The 6,000-nt window shown below is 35.1% G+C and overlaps 1 protein-coding gene across 1 annotated transcript in view; it reads left to right on the top strand.

The window, feature by feature from the left end:
- The first annotated feature begins 5,411 nt into the window (after positions 1-5,411).
- Psgef (Protostome-specific GEF) overlaps positions 5,412-6,000 on the top strand; it is a 32,193-nt gene continuing 31,604 nt past the window's right edge. The window contains exon 1 of the mRNA XM_077417706.1: positions 5,412-5,581. The gene's annotated coding sequence lies outside the window, so the exon portion shown is untranslated. The remainder of the gene's footprint in view (positions 5,582-6,000) is intronic.

The following is a 6,000-nucleotide window of genomic DNA, read 5'->3' as shown; positions in this document are numbered from 1 at the left end:
TATATAAATAAATATGCGACTCCACAATATAGTTTTATTTTCTGGCGGCATCAAACCTCTGATGTAATTTTTATATTAAAATAATTATTTGTATCTAAGCAAATAAATAATAATTACCTAACTTTTTTCCTCTAAAGAAAAATATTACTCCCCGATATTTCTAAAGCTTCAATCGTGTAATTAAAGCCAATATTGAATCTTTATTCGAGTAGACCGCCGCGTGATCTTTAATTCGTGGTTGTCTCAATTCGTTGAATTAAAGCGATATTTCAGACGATAGTCCGTTTTATAGATTGTGGTCGGTCGATATTGTTCGCGGCACCCTTGGTCAATTAATGCGGTTAATACGGTGGCAGCGGGGTATGAATCAGGACCAGCACCTGTCAAGGATTTACCGCGGAAACACGCTCTCTCACTCTCTCTGCTGTTATATTATTTCCGAAATAAAAGGAACGGGAGTCGCGTATACGTGCATGAATATGCAATTTCGGTCGACGGGTGGTCGCGTGTACCAGTCACCCTGTGAATTCCAGCCCTCTCCCCCGCTCCTCCCCCCCGTATATCCGGTAAAAAAGTTTGTCTAGCATTACAATGTAATTTCCGGAATACAGATTAGCCTATTGTCAGAGGAAATTGTATTGTATAAACTGTATTGTTCATGCTAATATTATAACAACAACTAAATTAAAATAATTTATAAAATTATTAGAATAGACTATATTATTATTTAACCTCGTATTTAACTCAATAAGATTATTAAATCTATGATTATTACTTTAATCACATTTAATATATTGTTTTATGTATATGTTTATGTGCGTATATATGCATGTTAAATAGTATACTAAATAAACGTACTAATACTATTTAACAGATTATCATTTATAATATTTGAATCTCTCGTATGCAATGATTAATAGGAACGTCACTATTATACGACGTACGCGACATCAAGAATATTGACATTATTATTACACTAACCACTAAATTACTTGAGGTCTCGTATTCCGAAGCACATCATCTTTCAAATATCTCTTACGTCGTTCATTAAAACAGGGGTTTAGAAACGCGACATATACATATATGTACCATTGCGACTGTTACTGCTCTTACATCATTTTTTTTTTTACGGACGCCTTTCTCTCGCATTGATGTAAGAGAAGCCCAAGGGAGAAGAATCACACGGTCTCTGCGTTTTGAGAAAAGAAGAAAAAAGAAAGAACGAATTTAACGACATAGAAGTAAAGCGACCATAAACGATTAAGGCCGCAACCGGATGAAGCATCTCGCCCGTTATATATTGGGGTACGAATAAATGCCTATCGTGCCCTATACCGATTATCGATGCCTTGTTGTCGAAATGACATGTTCATCATCCGCGCTGCAGTCTTTACATTTTTCTACTACCTGACGACGTTGTTTCCGCTCATTTTTTATAGAAGCTTTTCTTTGTTAAGATTATTATCGATGTTAAGCAAATTAATAAACTATTAATAAAAAGTTTTAATTGATAAATAGAAATTTTTTATTCAAATCGTTTGTCAAATTTAAATTTTCTTAAAATAAAATAAAAAATATTTCTATGTAAAAATGTAAAATTAAGAATTAATAAGATTTCAGCTAAAATATTGAACAAGATGTAAAAATATAGACATTAATCTGATCTCTCGTTAATCATATATCTATATAGGCACGCACATTTTCTCCGCAGCTGTAAGCCTACTCGTGCGCGCGCTATCGGTTAAATTGATTTTCATACAATTAAAATTTTAAAATCCCGCAGCAAAACACACCGTCACCTGCCGTCGTGGAAGTACTCCATCGCGCACCTGCCTCGATCGCGAAATACTGTTCAGAATTAAGGTGGGTCTTATTTACTCTAAGTGAATCGATGTCAATCGTTCGCGATGGAAACGTATTAGGTGCAGCTGTGCCCTCGCCCTATTGTTACGGACTATGCCGGATGCATTACTTATATATACGCGTGATCGCGACATGCGCATTTAATGAATGATAATTCGTGGCGGCATGCAGGTATTGCATAAGAAAAGCAGCTTTTATTAAAAATTATTTCTATAAGTATTATATATATATTTAAGTAATATGTATGCATTTTACAAATATTATAACTTTGCTATAGAGAAATCAATCCACGATTCATCATTCAAATAAGAATTTGGAATAATTTGTAATATACATCAATTATATCACATTCTGATGGCGATTTAAATTATCGACAGCATGTTACATTTTGAATGTTACCTGTGATGCGAACGTGAGAAATCGAATGAAGGGCGTACTCAAAATCGGTGAACTCAACCCGTCGACAAGGGTAGCGAAGAAGAAGACCAAAAGGAACCCATCGCGCAGATGCCACACAAACACACACGCACAGGATTCTTTTCTGTTCTTGAAATAATTTTTTTCTCGAATCACTTCCAGTCGCGCGATTTCCGAACAATCGCGCGCGGTTGTAATTTGCGGGCCCGGCAGAAGGAGCGAGAAAAACGGGGGTTCTCCATGTTGAATCTTGCTTTAAAAAAAAACTTATTTTCGTGTAAACAAGACCCTTTGTACTGTAAAAAGAATATATGTTATTTTTTATATTACATTAACATTAAACAGGATCGCCGCGATCAATTAATTGATTTAATTACAGATAAGGGAAGAATATTTTAATTGATTGTAAAAGAAAGTGACAAAACAAATAAATTTTTTGACGCTAGTTCAAGTCTCAAGACTATAAATTATTATACAATTTATTAATTAAATTATTATTATTAAGAATTACAACGCAATTGCTCAATAAAAAAATTTAAAAGTATATTTTATGTTTGCAGAACAGTCAACGATTTTAATAATTTTGTTATCAATTTTATATTGCTAATAATAAAATAAACTGTAGATATATTGTCAATTTCCTATATAGAGGAGAAGTTATTAAAAGTTGTACGAGAAGATATAATAAAGATATGCGATAAATAGATTACTCTTTTTCCTAATAATTTAAATAAATATAAAATTTAAAATACAAATTTATTTTAGAGAGATAATTTTTTAATAAATTTTCGGATTTAAAATAGAGGATATTTTCTGCAAATTCGCTACAAATAACTGAGGTACTTATGTGCTTTTCTAGAAGAAACTTTTAACGTCTCGTTGCGTTTTAGCTTCTGGTCGAAGACGAGCGTAACAGCCGATCGCGTGTTAGATGAACGGGTTCTTTGTGTTCATAAACGTTGATGTGGCAAACCGTTTCTAATTACGCGCCTCAACGACATGCGGGGCCTTGTGGTCGCATCGTAATGCAACAGCGGCCCGTTTCTGAATAATAGGACCATATTAGCTACCATGATCCCTCATTGATCTACCGTCTCGCACGATCGGCGTACAGTCGATGTTATATACACGATATATGCGTGATGCGTTTATGCCTGTTAAGTCTTCTAAATTCAGCAAGATGTCATCAATAATCGATACATATACAATATTCTGCAATATATATATAACATAATATATAACATAAAATTTAAAGAATAAAATAAAATTGTATACATATTTAATATTAAATATTATTTATATATCTTTACACACAAAATTAAAAAAGATTCACAATTAATAATGTTATATATTAATAACTGCAGATAATTATTTCATGTTCATTCTATATAATATATGTATTCTACATAATTTACATTTGTTATACTTGTATAAATAATCTGTCTTGTATGTCTAAAAAAATTTGACTCGTGGCATATATATATATATTTAATAATTTAAATAATTAAATTAATTTGAGATGAAATAAATATTAGTTTGCAAATTATTTGCAATAAAATTTAATAAAGCAAATATAGGGGCACGTATAAATACGTGTCTACGCAGCCATCTTAGAATGCAGCTGTCCCGCATGTATCAATTGATCCGATGCGGTTTTCCGACGGTTCCGTGTCATTTTTCACGTCACCGTCGCGAAACTTTTGCGAAGTTTCGAACGTTTCGATGTCGAATCGATCGGCCGGGTCGGCGATAGAATAATATTTGCTCATCCTCCTTGGATAAACAGATCGACTGTCTGGGGAACGTTCTGACGCAACTTCGATGCACGCAGCTTGCTAATACACGAGGTCAAGTCTTGTCAAAATCGATGAAGTTTTTCTTTATATAGATAAGAGAATATCTCGATCACACAGCTGCTCAATTGTGGCAGTAAATGACAAAGATAAATATACTTTTTGACACTGTATTATAGTTTTTAAGTTCTCTTAAATGTTTTAATATTAACTTCATGTAAAATAACTTAAAATTACATTCTGGTTTTTTAATAATTCCAGCCAATGAGTTCTAATTCTTTTTCGTGAAACAAAACAAATTGGCAGCAAATAACAGACATAAATTTTGTCCGATAGATTAAACGATTCTATCAGATCATTTTCGATTCGTACATTGCCTTCTGGCGAAATCTCGTGTTGCAGAAAAGAATGGAAAAGGGAGGATGAAAGAATTTGCCGGCATGTTATCGATTCGCGGCTCTGGGCATAAAACCACCAACTGTCACATTGGACTTCAATGGATCGTGATGGATCTTTCAAGAGCCCTGGTCAACAGAATCTAGACCGTCATCGAGAACAGGACGAATCTGTCCGAGTAATTGGACCTTCTGAATGAAAGACGAAGAAAGGAAGCGACGGGTGTCCTTGGCACGTGCCAAGCGCGGGAGTTCACAAAGGACTCCTCCTTGTGTCGCCCCAGGATTCGTCTCAACGTGTGATTTAACGGAGCAACGGCCGTGATATTGGCGGTCGTACGACTTTGAGGCTTCCGCTTATTTGTGGTCGACCAAGTCAAAATCTTTATCTTTCGGTGCGAACCCGGTGACTCGCGGTTTTAACGCGGGACTCTATTCTATTGATATACGTAAAAATCGAATTCTGAAAAGGATATCAATAATATTTATTCTGAAAGATATTTTGTCTGTTCGATAAGATGGATATAATCTTTAAAAATATTACCGCAATATAAAAAAATGAAGTTATCGTAAACGATCAGAAAAAATTTTGAGTTAAAAACTTTATTCAAGATTATTAGTTCAACACACACTCATCTCGCATTTAAACGCGAGAGGCTGAAAAACTCTAGTATACGATCAGACGATCGAGACACCCACCAACACTTTTGATATACCGAAGATCATTGGATCTCCGGCGTTCACCTGGGACGATTGGAGCGGCCGACGTGGTCAAATCAGGTAAGGAAGGGGAATCGAGCATGAGAAAAACAGAGAGGGACTTCAATTATCAGGAGGAACAGAGACAGCGAGTTGGTCCCTCCTGTTCTGTAGGTTCACCTACGGACCCCTTCTACATAAGGCCCCGACTCTCACCCCACTTCGTCAGTGTAGAGGCGGCCGTTGAAGTGCCACGTTACGGACACCTTAGTGCCTTACGATACCTCGAACGTGATCCGAATAGTGTGGACAATAGAAAATTGTATTATGTGGGACATCGTGCTCTCGAAAAAGTGATTCGTTCTTGGTTGCTGTGTCTGATGTTTAGCTGAACGTCCTGGCGCCAAGGACGCAGTAAGTAGCCTGTTTCGTTCATTCTTCTTTTTTTCTTTCGTCGCGTAGACAGAGCTCGTGGGTGCTGACCGGTTTCGTGAACCTCGACGTAGAGGTCGAAGTGCGATACTCGAGATTAGTGGGAGAAAGGAATTTATATTCGACGAAGGCGAAGGGAATATAAATTTGAAAATTTCATGCTTCTTGTCTGGCAAAATATTTTCTGTGCATCATTTGATTCTTCTCATTTAATTAATACTCACTTCAGATTTAGAATTTAGTTGACAATCTAGTTGTTTTATTATATTTTTATTAAAATTTAAGTATTAGTAATATTTGTTATAATATTATTTACAGTAACATTAACAAATTTACAAACTATCTTTCTAGCAAAAGTTCTAACATTTCTAAAGTTGTGTGTATATATGAATTAAGAAATA

This window comes from Temnothorax americanus, unplaced genomic scaffold, assembly GCF_048541705.1.
Source record: "Temnothorax americanus isolate GAGA-0224 unplaced genomic scaffold, ASM4854170v1 Scaffold5, whole genome shotgun sequence".
NCBI lineage: Eukaryota > Metazoa > Arthropoda > Insecta > Hymenoptera > Formicidae > Temnothorax > Temnothorax americanus.
Note: the sequence above shows the minus strand (reverse complement) of the source record. Positions and strands in the feature narration are given on the sequence as shown.